Raw genomic sequence first — 14,173 nt, 5'->3', positions numbered from 1 at the left:
TTCTCTAATCAAATGGAACAGCTCATATTCTGGAGGTAACAAGTGCTTTGAGGACAGAGAGTCAAGTTTACTCCTTCAGAAAATTGTGCTCATTTTTATTGCATAGATGAGAACAAGAAGTTGCTGGAGAACAAGGTAAAGTATGGAGAAGCAAAATAACACCTCCTGGAGACAGCTGCAGGAATACATATAAGGAACTTGGGATCATTAAGCTGACAGCGCTCTCAACAGTGCATGACCTTTCTGTGTGCTGGGGCTACATTCCACTATCAATATATACAGCTGGGGGCAGGCTAAGGCAGATGGTTGGTAGAAACAAAAGTTATAACAACAGAAAGTTGAAAAAATGCCCACTTTCAGCAGAGATTTTAAGGGATAAAGCTCTGATACTCAGCCCTCATCAGGGAATGTATCTGGAAGTTGACAAATATATAATGTGCTATATGCAAGTAAAGTTGGATTTTGGAACATGGAGACTGATCAGGAGCCTGTTTTACATCTTTGGGAAAAAATGTACCAAAAGGAAAACAGAGGAAGTCCTAGGGACAACAGTAAACCAATTATCTCCACTCCTACAGAAGAGAGGGAAATGATGTGTGGAGACTACAGGTACATCTACATGGAAAACACTACAGCAGCATACCAGCAGCTGTGTCATTGTAGCACTTCAGTGAGGAGACACTACAGTGGGGAGGGGTTCTCCCACCGCTGTAGTTAACTCACCTCCCTGAGAAATGGTAGCTAGGGGCTTGTCTATACTTGAAACACTACAGCGGCACAGCAACGCTGTAGCACTTCAGTGTGGACGCTACCTATGTTGACAGGAGGGGTTCTCTCATCTGCATAGGTAATCAACCACCGCAACAGGTGGCAGCTAGGTTGACCAGAAGAACTCTTTCATGGACCCAGTGCTGTTTATACTAGGGGTTAGGCTGGCATAGCTACGTCTCTCATGAGTGTGGATTTTTCACACCCTCTCCCGAGAGATGTAGCTATGCTGTTGCAAGTTTTCAGTGTAGACCAGCCTGTACAGACGCAAGCATTAGCAGTAATGGACACACCAAAACTAGCAGCCAGCCACCCCCCTCCCCCCCCCGCAAAAAAAAAAGGGGGGGTTATTTAATCACACAGCTACTAGCAGGAACTAATGACAGAAGCTTTCGGGCTTATTTTCATAGCAGGAGGGGACTTCAGCTCTCTGAACTCTCATCACCCAGCATACCCCCCCATGCAAAGGCCTCTCCATTTCCACCCCATATTCTCAGCCCCACTGCCCTTTCCCCAAGCATCCCTGTATCACTCCACCCATGTCCAAACACCTTTTTGAGAGGATATCGCCTCAGTTGCTTCAATCCCAAGGCTGCCAACAAGAAGATGCCGCCACCTGGTGTTAAGTGTGACAATGCCTTTCTAGAGGAGGACAGTAGGTTCTGGACTGAGACCAAAGCACAATTATATAACTTACCAAATAGCCCTGAAGTGGTAGCTCCTTTGTTAGCAGCAGCCTGGGTTAGAACTGAACCGTGATCTTACAGGGCAAACCCTCACTTTTCTTAGGTCAGACTGTGCCATTGATTTTGAGGCAAAGAGGAGTTCAACATAAAAAAACCAACAACCCCAAACACACACACCCAGAGCCCCAATAATGGCATGGTACAGCTCCTAAGGTTACCTCAGCTATTCATCTCTCTCCCACCCAATCCACAGATCCCAAACTTATAAAGAATTTCTCCAGGTATTTTAAAAGTGATCCCTAACGAGGACTAAAGTGTCATATAATTAGGGGATTGGGGTAAGAGGTGGAAAAAGAAATAAGAACCCAACCTACTGGAGAGGCAAAAATATGAGATTTTCAGTGGGACTGTAATATTTGTAGCCCAGAGGATTATTTTGCTAGCTATTACACATCCTACTAATCCCGTCAGCCATATCAAATAATATGTTTCTCTTTCTGAATTAATCCATTTTATTTTTATATTTTATCAGTATTAATTCCTATGAATTTAGGATGTGTTGAGGCATATGATATGCGTTTCCTAATAATTATACATAGAATAAGCTGAAATGCAAGAAGCCTACCGGCCTGTATCCGGTAAGATCTGCTAAATAGCTAAAAGTATAATTAGTTAAGAGTAATTCAGCATAAAAGCTGGTAACCTTTGGCACAGATAGGAATGGTCCCTGAACTTTTGGAAACCAATGGGAGGAACTATACAAACACTGAACGGGTTTATCCGGCATCTGCAAACAGTTGGTAACTGCAGGGTATACCACAAACCTGGAAGTCGCCAAGAGAGCCTAGGGTGGCAGTTTTTGGAGTAAGATAATCCTTATTAATATACAGAGAGTTAAAGTGTCATAATCCACTAACCTATAGGATAAGGATACCCATACATTTCTTAGGGTACGGAAATAAGATTTGGATATAGTACATTGGGCCTGAATTATATAGTATCAGGATCCTATAAAATGCCTTCTAAGGATATCATAGGGAGCTCTTTTAGTCTTTAGCTCTTCCTTTTCTTTGTCCTCCTATATTCTATAGACTATCTTCTATCACGCTATTGGCTCAGCTTGTGCAGTACAGTATAACTGCTCAACATTCCTAACTATTGGGGAAGCCAGCACCATCGTGTTATCGGGCATGCCAGGAGTAAGGCTGGTCCTTCACCTCCTATTACCCGGTTCTCAAGGAAGGGTGAGAGTATGTTAAGTTAAGGTACTTATAATAGGAATGTTACTACCAGGAATCTTCTGGTCGGATGCAATCAATGGCGAGCCACAACAACTAACCCATAAAATCCAGGTCAACATATGAGCTAATGTCCACTGAAAGCCAGATCTGGATAGCTCCCACAATCGTTAAGTTCTTTATAAAAGCTCTTGAGCACTGAAGTTACAGAAGGAATAAACTCAAGGTGTTCAAATGGCATGTCCTGCTACTAAGATGGCATTTACAGCTAAGTATTCCACCCTTACATGTATCCTTACTGACCTGGGACATTGTCACATCTAGATACTAACTGAATAGAAAAACCTGACATAAAAGAGCCAGCACCGCTCCAGAACTTTGTTAAGTTTTCAATCGACAAAGCAGAATGTTTAAAACCTGTGAAGGCTGTGGAAAGTCAGCAACAGCTGGGAAACTGAAATCAAAGGTTGAAACTTGATACACAGCTCATGCAGCTGTGAAAAGAAAGCACATCTGTGGGATTTGGGGACAAAACGTCCGTCTTCACTTTGATTTCCAGGCTTTTGTCAAATTGGCCAAGCCTTAAAACTTTTAAATAGTTTTTGGGTGCGTGTGCATATTGCTCTTTTAAAAAACAAGTTTTCTTTTTAAACTGCACCACAGAAGGATGTCGGATGGTACAGAATAGACAGTAACCATTTCACATGAGCCATTGTGGTCTATTGGGTAAATTTATGTCATTTCTATGTCATCTGCATGAAAAGATAAATTTTAGATAACACACCCGAGTGAGAAACCTTCCCAGGTGTTGTATTACCGTCTCCATTTTCAGGTCATAGAACCCACAGAATGAACAGTGACAGTCCACAAAGATCAATCCAATAGTGGCACAAGCACACCAAAAACCAGTCTGTTTTTAGTAAAGGAGAAAAAATTGCTGCATATGAACTGTAGCCAGTTTTTTTTTTAAAAATCACAATATCTTGAGTAGGTTACTTTGTCTGCTAGTCCATTGTTAACTTTGGTTTTTATACCTGAGCTGTTGAGTTACACAGGTGAGCTACATTTTTCAAAATGGAGTATCTAAAATTAAGCATCTACAGCCATATCTCAACACCTAAATAAGCAGCCTGAAGTCCAGAAATGCTGAGCACTGGCAGCTAGCATTGAAGTCAGTGAGTACTTATCGTCTCTGAAAATCTAGCCATTCAGGACCAGATTGTGAATCCTAACTCACAAAGCAATGGTGAACATTTACTCACAGGGTCACACTAACATCAATAGGAATACTCAGGTGAGTTGATGCTAAGCAGTGTGCAAAATGGATCCACTATCTGGGCTTTATTTAGATACCTAAATATGGATTTAGATAACAAATTTTAAAATACTGGATTTTGGAACATGAAGACTGACCAGGAGCCTGCTTTATGTCTTTTAAACAAATGTACCAGAAGAAAAAGGGAGAGGTATTCCCAAGGACAACAGTAAACCAATTATCTCCAAAACAAAGGCATATTACTACTACTATCATTTTTCTTTCTCATGCTGCAACAGCTAATTGAGACTTAACACTTGTTTGAGGGGAAAAGGAAATTATTTTACAAAACCTCCTGAACTGCTCTGAATGCTCCCAGAAGTCAGGATAAGAAGACATTCCTACAGCATCGCCCGCTGTTGGTGTAAAACAGCTTAACTCCTTCGAAATCATCAGCTGAGGATCTGTCCCCACACGTTTCAAAACTGAAGGGTAAAAGTTAAACTTCTCTTGGAAAAATGAACTCTGCTTAGTTATTTGCTCTTCTTTGCCTAGCTAGTTATATCTCAAATGTCCCACTATTACTATTCTGTTAAGAGAGTTTTAAGTTGCCTGTAAAAATAAAAGGTCACCTCTGGCCAAGACCTCTGGTATGTCACCTAGAATGAATTTTTAGAACTATATTAGGAAATGTCTCCCTAATTAGTTGTATGACGGAAGTGTTTCCACCAGCATAAGTTATAAAGTTATAGTATGGAGAAGAGTGCTCTGATTCCCTTTGGGTAACATCACAGGAATAAAGAAAGGAAATTCTAAGACGAATTTTCTCATGGTTTATTTTCAGCCTGCTCTATGGCACCTACCGTAAGGTTAAAGAAAAATGCTCTTCACCACAATTGCAAAAAGGACAATGGCACACACATTCACAGAATTACTGTAGAAAACAATGCCTCAAACTCCAACATCATCTCCCTTCAACAGATGCCTCATCTCTGCAAGCTACGAACATGAACACATCAATATCGCCTTCTCACTCTTGTAAGTTAGGGAGATGCGTGACCTGCGATTGCTTAATAGAAAACACAGCTTTTAAATGCACTTCCACAGGTAGAAATTCCAATGTACAACAGAGCATTGGCTTGTAAATCTGCCTCTGTTGCCTATATCAGTGACAGCTCCCATGACTCTGCTTCCATGCAAGTGAAACAACCATCTGAGTCCATCTTTCCTAAGCCAAAAGTCAAGCAATATGATGAGAATGCCAGACCTGCTGCGCCTAAATCCTACCACTCAAACAGCACTGCTGACTTTTAACTGCTTTTATCACTTTTGTTTCCTAAGCCTTCCGGAGCATGCAATACCCACTTAGAAGCTTGAAAACAATATTTTTGTCTTTTCTATTTGGCACACATTGATCTTCTTCCTTGCCTGCACTGCAGCACTGGGATAGGCACGACTGCAAGTAGCAAGGGCTAGGTATTTGTTGCTATAGTACAGCCTGTACATGGTTTCTGTTACTAAATTAAGCATGCCTTTTCTCTTTAAAAATTTTGTAGTGACAAAAATGGCAAGGGTTCTCCCCCACCCCCTGCTGTGTTCTGCCCAAACCGCATCGTGACTCATGGACGGAATCCGTATCTTGCCTGAAGGAACCCAGCAAATTTTCCTTCTCTCTTTATGAAACAACTCAATTAGAGACAGAAGAATAACCAGAGAAGACCAGAAGCAATGGGCTGTACTAACAGGCAGCCACCCCAGTTTAAAAGCACAGAACAGTTAACAGACCAACATGACAGTCCTGAATAGTCCAGGATAGAGGATCAGAATTAACTTTGCACCAAGCTGCCATACCAATGACAATCTCAAGACCCACAACGTGGAAGTGGGGGAGACAGGGGTGCAATAAGAATTTTGCTAACAAGAGGGCCCATGTTCCAGCCTGGCCGCCCCATGTTTGAGTGGTGTTTGCAACCTAGAGTACCAGGCTGCAAAGCACTCAAATTTGACCTGGATGCCCCTCCATCACACACATCCCAGCAAGGAAGGGGTTCAGCCATTACACCAGTCAGGGGCCAAGGCTGGGGTTTGGGCCCCTGAGCCCACCCCCTACTTGTGCCTCTAGGGGGAGGGAGAAGAGTCAGGTCAATCAGATACGAACGTGACCACGGATACCATTTTACACCTTCCTGAGAAAATCAGCCGTCTAATGGAGAAAATGCCTTGATTAGCGCTTGGAGCAAGACTATAAACCAGAAAGAAAAATATATTTTTATATAATTATCAGAGTTAAATCCACTTTCCTCAGTCTGACTGATGGATCATTCTCTGCTTATTACTTTCAGTAATTTAATATATATATAAGCACTTTATTGGCAAGCTACTTGAACATATAAATAATAGCTAATGATGACTGCCTACAGTTTAATTAACTTCTGGTTGCACTTTTCAAGGTATTGCTAGAAACACTAAATTACTTTCCCCACTCCCCTCCCAAGCTGTCATGTAAAGAATCATTGTTTTGAGCACAAATCCTGCTGCCTAAATAATTCTGAGACCTCAGCAATCTTATGCATACACACAGTATGCAATGAAGGGAACGGACAGACATGAATGTACTTGCACTTTATAATGCAGAAGTTATCTTTTCTACAGAAAAGCACAGGACTTTAATTTAAAGAAAAAAATTCCAAATGTGCACACGTCCAAGCATCTCATTTATATTACAACAGTCATTAAACATCTCTGGATCTCGGGCAAGACTTATTAGCATAAACTCTGCACATTACCACAAGGTTTCAAGTTTCTATTCCAGCTTCTCATCTGAGCTGCCATTTTCTGTCTGCGTGATGTTGCAAATAAATTTTCCTTTTGGCATGGCTCAGCTGTCAGGCACCTCTGTTCTGTAATGAATCCATGAATTACATCTCCCGGCTCTGACATCTCTGGTCTCTCACATCAAAATATTGTTCTTCAATTGTAATTTATAACTTAATTTAAATGTCCCTTTTACTGTGACCTTTTTAGATCAGAATGGCATTACATCTGGCAGCTCCTACTTCAGCAAGGCATCCTTTTGCAATTACAGTCATTATGATCCCTGTCGAAAAGCCTATCTGAGTTAGGCTGCATTCATACTACAATGTTAAATAATTGGAGTCCATTTAGACCATCGTTAGATTTCCGGGAGGGGGGCGGGATTGCTAGTATAATGTGGTACGGTATTACAAAACTAACTTGAAATCTACCCAGAAGAGTCAAATAAAAGTAGCAGTGATTTTTCAAACAGCACAAACTATATTCATGGCTGTAGGGAGGCAGCGTTTCTAGTGGTAAAAGAATAGTACTGGAATCCAGGAACTCCGGAGTTCACGCGTCTGCTCTTCCACTGACTCATTCGGTGCCTTGGACAAGTGCCATCACTCTTCTATGCCTCAGTTTTCGCATGTGTAAAGTGAAGAGTGGCCTACCTATTTTTGGCACGAAGTAAATACCACCACTGCTACTTCACAGTGGTGTTTTAGGCCTTATTTAATATTAATAAGCCAATCTGAAAACATGAGGTGTGGTATATGCTAAGTATTACCATCTCCTCCAATCCAATGTACTCTTTATGTCTTTCACTATGTTCCTCATGGGGAACAAGATTTTTTTCCTATTAGAGCACAGAAAACATTCTACATAAAGTCCCTATTTCAGCACCCGCGCCTTCATTTCTCTCTCAGGCCTGGTCTACACCTAAAACTTAGGTCAACCTCGCTACATCACTCAGGGGTGTGAAAAATGCATACCCCTAAGAGACACAGTTAAGCAGACTTAAACCCGGGTCTGGACACCGCTAGGTCAAGAGAAGAATTCTTCCATCGACCTAGCTACTGTCTGCTGAGGGGTGGATTTCCTACAGCGATGGACAATCCCCTTTTGTTGCTGCAGCAAGTGTCTACTCTACAGCACTACAGTGGTGTAGCTGCAGCAGGGCCACTGCAGCGCTTGTAGGGCAGACATAGCTTCAGTTTACGCAGATGCGTCATTCTCCTTGCGTGGGCGGAGGGTGCAAGAGGGACTACAGAAGAATCTATGCCTCATTTCAATAAAAGTGTCTTGCTAGTCTCTTTGATCTAAAGGTCCTATAAAAGCATTAGAATTCAGGGATGTGGTGTTGAGTGATGAAGGGGACCCTAGGCTGCTAGATTGGGCTGTTGGCCTTGGATGAAAAAGAAATGTTTGGATGAGTTTGCATATCTTTCGCTGCAATGGACAACAGTCAAGACTCAGGGTTGTCCCTGAAAAACTGCCAGGTCTTTAAGACGGCAATGGTCAAGAAGACAGAGGAAACAGAAGATAAGGATCAATGAAAGAGACAACAAGAGAAACACTATTACACTGAGAGGCAAAGCCTTTTGGTGAAACCTCTTCTCTTTTAAGGGCCTAATTTAATGCTAAACCTAATTCAGACTGCTTCCCCCCCCCCCCCCCCCCCACATAACATGATTGAAACATTCCAGTTTGATGCAGTGTCTCTTCAGGAGCTGTATCTGGAAATATCATCCCCATAAAGTACCTATCATCTGTCAATATGCTGTAGTAAAATGGAACTTTTATTTGCCACAAACACGCAGAACACACACAATGGTGAGTATACTTTATACGATAAAACAGTGAAACATGCATTTTAAATTTGCAGCTTTATTCACAGGTGCTGAAGTATGTGTTTTCACTAACTGTATCTGGCACTGAATTAAGAATTGCGCCCAAGGATACCATGTTTCTTAATTCCAGGGCTCTCTTCCCGTCCTTGAAATCCTAACTCTTCCCCATCTGCTGCAAACACACCAGAAAGCCTGGCCTGAATAACAGACTGCCTTCTCTAATGCAGACACCAGTACCACTCCATGGGACTCCCTCTACCGCCTGAGGACAACAGCACCCCATAAACCAACCCAGCACCCAACCCTCCCAATACAGAAAGACTGCACATGGAGAGATTTGTTTTGACAACATGCCTGTCTTTCTCGCTGGTATGTCCTAATTTATAAGGGCCTTATGAGCTTCTTGACAGGTCAATAGAACTCACGATGTCTACAAAAAGGTTCAACAGGTGACCAGAGACATCACTTCCCAAGAAGCTCAAAGGAAAACTGAACCAGGTCTATTTCCTTAAAGCTCTAGTTTCTGGTACTTGTAGAAGCTTGAAAATATAATCTCCCCCTCCCACTCTTTGACAGAGGTCTCACCACTTCTGTCCCCATTTCTAATCTATTTAATGTTTCTACATAGCTCCAATCACCATAATGATCTAAATGTTAGCGACACAGATGACACAATGGATGCCTTGGTTATACACTATTTCCTATGCACTACAAGTGGGACAACCATTCATCAGGAACAAGCACAGCTCTAGAAACTGGCGTTAATTGCTAAAGGCGGAACACATGGGGGAACTGACACTGTAGAGGGGTTTTATGGTCCTTTGGTCTGACATAACAAATAACTGTTGTCACTGGGCAAGCTGAATAGTGCTGGGGAAGGTTCTCGCAACAGATTTTCACACATTTTCTGCCAAAAATCTAGATATTTTATATATATCAAAAATATTTACAAAGTAGTTTAAAGTTGGGCCAAATTTTACAGCTGCAAACAGGCCTTTTAAACTAGTTGTTCAACAGTTTAGCTGAATTTGTGAATTATCTTACAAATAAATCCAGCAGCACAGAAAGGTTTTTCCAAGAGAAAAGATAAGAATGAGTGAAGATTCAAAGTGGCAAAAATGCCCTGTGCACCAGAAGAGGCTCAGTTTTAACAGCATGCCCAGGCAGTAGTGATTGCCCTTGGGGTATTATGCTACCTTATTTGAACCCTGAGACTCACCACTGATGAAGCAGCATCCAAAAGGGAAACTAGTAATCATAATAAATGCTAACGTATATTTAAATACGTTTCTTAGGCTTTCAACCTTGTCTTTAGTTAATGAACAAGAAAATCTGTCTAAGGGCACGTTAAAACAGGCAGTAATTTGTCTGGGTGACATCTTACTTCTAACTGAATTTCCCTAAGTTGATATTACACTGTCACATTTGTCACTCACAATGACATGTTGCCATGTAATATTGTTACAGAAATGCTGAACAATCCTACTCATAAAAGGAACCAGCCCATATTAGTATGTAATCATTTCATCTTGTATACTGGTGCATGGCGAGAGGTGTAATAAGTATAGGTACATGGCTCCTCAATTACAATAAGGAATAAATAGGGAGCTACTGGCTTTTCACTTCCTCAAATACAAACGTGCATGTCAAATGACAAAAGCCTTGAGATTCACTGTTAAGGGCACAGTGCATGTTGTCACTTTAAATTTCCTTCTACTGTTCTGCCATCTTATATCTCTAGCTGCCACCCACATTTGTTATTGTCCCAATGCTGCAAATCTTTATAAAATCTGAGTTTTTAATGTAGGGGGAAATTCCTACCATGCACTGAGGTAGGCTGAGTTTTGGATAGGAACATACCCGCATAAGGTAGCAAGCAGCATTTCTGAAGGAAAAAGCAGGGAGGGAAAACATGCACTGTCCCACTCCAAATAATCTGATCTTCCAAAAACAACTGCTCCCTTGACGCATGCCCTGAACTGGGTCAGCACAGAAACCTCAAACTGAATTTTGTCAGGGCCCTACTTAAGAAAATAGGCACAATAAGGACAGGTGGGTAAATTAACCATTTCCTGTGCTGTAATCTGAGAATGGTGCCCTTAAAAGCTCTGTGCAATGATTTTAAGGTCAATGGGAGAAGGATGCGGAAAAAGGAAGTTGGCAGAAGCAAGTGCATTTTCTTTCTTTTTTGCATAAACCTGAAGTCCAGAAAGGAGTTTTCAACTAGTTAAAAATTAACCAGCCATCACTATGTGGAGAATCTACTCAGAAATTCTCTCTCTCACACACACAGCAGGGCTTTCTAGCTCTAGAAATTATATTCATGTTCAGTATTCACCATACCGAGATTTTTCCATGGCTTGGCAGATCTGGGACACCATCTTCCTAACCCCAGAGCAGGGAGGCATTTCTGTGCAGATGTTTTAAGCCTCCTGCTCAGCCGTTTTTCTTTTCTGCAAACAATGCAGCAGCATGAAGAGGCTCCCTTCCTGGATGGTGCTGTGGAGCTGGCAAGCTCAGCAGACGCATTTGCGATTTATCCTCACAGACATTTTAAAATCTGTTTTTCCTGCTTTCAGATACCCAAATTCTGGCTAGAAAGACTGTTCGTTCCACAATGCTACCCAATCTCCAGTAAAACTATACCTCGTAAAAGGACCTATGCAGTTTCCTAATAGGGAGCAAAGCTGTAGGCACCATGAGGTACTGTAGTACCCTGCGGCTCCCGCGCCTTCCATGCGTTCGCCTCAGGCAACCTCATGGACAGTGGCTCTCATTTCTTTGGAGAGGGTGAACTTAATAGAAGATTTGCTATTTGTCAAGCAGCCATTAAAGAGGCAAACGGAGAAGTGAATGGACTCGCTTTTAGGGTGCATGCCACAAGTGGTTTAACTTACAGGCAAAAGCAGGGCTAGTACTCAAAAGGGACCTGAGACGAAGGCAAATAGCATAACACAGCAGATCACCTGGCTCTGCTTTCCTGCATTATGAAAGACAAAGCACTCATAACCCAGCAAAAAGTGCTGAGGAATCCCGTGAACAGCCACAGTACTCACTTGGCTACAGAGAGGGCTGGCGGGTTGAAGAAGAGGAAGTCCTTCTCAACTCTCTTGCCCCCTAACTTGAAAATGCTTAAACTTTGAAAGCCAAATACTGCAGTCTTAACTCAGACCTCCATGGGAAATCAATGGGAGTTTAGTCAGAGCAAGGACTGTAGCATTTGATCCTCTGTGTCCAAAATATTTATCAAGAGAAAACAGGTTATCCTAAGTCCTCTCCCACATGAAGGCATCCAATTGAGTTATTTTCGGAGACTGACTTCTGAGATAAACTGGATTTTTGAGAGTTTGTAAGTGAAATAAAAAGTTACAAGAACAGCAAGAATTCATGTCTTCCAAATTCTGGGAGCCAGGACCCTGTCACAAAGGTGGTCTCTCTCTAGTTTGGAAGACACATACGAAGGCCCAGATCTTCTTGGGTAAAGTACACAAAAGAAGGAGCGCTGTATTGTACTTCTGAGCTCCAAAGCCGGATGAGACATTGCTGAGAAAAAAAATGAAAGGGGGGACAGACTGGAGACTGCAGGAGCATTCAAAGACATCTGGACCTTCCTAATTCCGGGAACCATGACTTCGCTGTCTCAATATATGCATTCCAATGCTGGTGCTACTTAACTTTCTTTACTTTCGGGCAGTTACGTCTGCTGGGTTCAACTACAGGACTCGATCCCTGCAAGGTGCTAAACACCCTCAACAGCTGTTCAAGTTAATGGGGAGTTGAGAGCACTCAGCACCTAGCAGCGCCAGGGCCAAAAGCAAAATGAAAATAGGAAATACCAGTACTACCCAGGGTTCTGTGAAATGGCAGAGGTTTAAGTTACTTAAAAGAGGGTTTTAACAGCATGGTTCAATTCAGTGATTGTCTCACAGACACTTGCCCTCCCATCTGCAATCATTAGACCACTTCCCCTCCCATTCACAGCTGCACAAACCCCTGTGGCAACTATGGCAATTTACATGGAAAAATATTAACAGGAAAGCATTTAACGGAGCTTTAGCTTCATCTGCTACCAGTCAGATGCTGAAAGCAAAGAGGAGGAGCCTGCACTACATGACCAGTGAGATCTCAACAAACCACCAACAAATAATCTGTGGACCACAGTCCAGGAACTACCCACTTTACAGAAATGCACAGTTGACTTTTGCTCTGCATCTCAAAAATGCATACATTGGAGCTGGAGGCTTACTGCTTGCTAGTCTGAATGTCCCACTTCTTCACCAGTACAATAAAAAAAGTTTTATTACTTGCTTTCCCCGACCGTTCTGCATAACCACTCACATGACACACATTTCTCTCTTTACGACTTAAAAATTTATTGCATTTTTAACAAAATACACACAAAGAAAAGACGAGAAAAGACACCTAATGCATTAGTATAAATTAAACTGAAGTAAATTACATGGACACGCAGTATGTAGACATGGCTGTACAACGTGCACTTACTGCTTATGAATTTTAATTAAGGAAGTGATTTATAGGGCTCCAGATATTAAGAAAAGGGCTCATCCTCCTATTATGTGGGGAGGCAAATACTCTTTCAGATTTGTATGTCATAAGGATGGAATGAATCCAGCGTTCTACATGCAGTTGAGATGAGTCCTCCTGATGCTGAGGGATCATTTTAAATCTTGGCGCTTATTAAGATGATGTCTGTATGTTTTCTGGTGTTCTTGTTAATCTGTTCTTTTATGCTTACTGATTTGTGAGCTAATAAAGGCAAATTCCATGTCAATTCTCCCTTTGACACTCTTTGAGAAGAATTTTAATACTTTCTCCAAGAATATATTTTTTTAAAGGGCATGTGAAAAACACACAACAAACAGTCCTCTGATAGGCCAGATCTGTATATCTTCCCATGTGCCTTCACTGCTTTTTGAGCAGGAAGAATGAAACGTGGACATGGGGTGCTGATCCACCATGAGTGCTATAAGCACGCCTCCAAATATTTTTCCAGTCTCAACAGAAGGGGCTGTTCGGGTATATAATTTCCCACTTTTAGGAAAGGTCTGGCAAAATTGACACATTTCATCTGGTGCTTGTATGGGTGTGCAATGGAGTGAGAGAATGCATAAGCATCATAAATACACAGCTAGTTACACTGTTTACTCCAAACTGAAAGCTTGGAATAGGATCAGATTGGACTGCAGGGCCGCCCGTCTTCATCTTTTCATTTGAAAACTGCAACTTCTGTCCCTTGTGGGCCAATCTGACCTTACACAGTTGGATTAAGTTACCCACCACTGAAATGCAGCTCTCTCTGGTGTGGAAGGCAGAACAAACTATTTAGCTCTCCCCAACGCTCACAAGCAGTTAGGACAGTGAGTGAAATGGTTTGGCCTTATATATATTAATTTGTTATCACTAATTCATAAGAAGATACATCTGCAAGAGTTTTTTCTTAGCCCTTCGCACTGCAGTCAAAAGCCTTTTCCACATCTAATGTGCTGCTGGAGTGGGCTACTCATTTGTAAGTTCATTAATAATTGCACAAAATGAGAGTGCTGAAATAGTTTTAAATTA

At 41.8% G+C, this 14,173-nt stretch overlaps 1 protein-coding gene across 5 annotated transcripts in view; it reads right to left on the bottom strand.

The window, feature by feature from the left end:
• The window catches only part of RERE (arginine-glutamic acid dipeptide repeats), a 401,076-nt gene that overhangs the window by 113,921 nt on the left and 272,982 nt on the right, over positions 1 to 14,173 (bottom strand). The gene's annotated exons all lie outside the window — the stretch shown is intronic.

This window comes from Caretta caretta, chromosome 18 (genome assembly GCF_965140235.1).
Source record: "Caretta caretta isolate rCarCar2 chromosome 18, rCarCar1.hap1, whole genome shotgun sequence".
In the NCBI taxonomy this organism is placed as follows: Eukaryota; Metazoa; Chordata; order Testudines; family Cheloniidae; genus Caretta; species Caretta caretta.
This window is presented reverse-complemented; position numbering and strand designations above follow the sequence as displayed.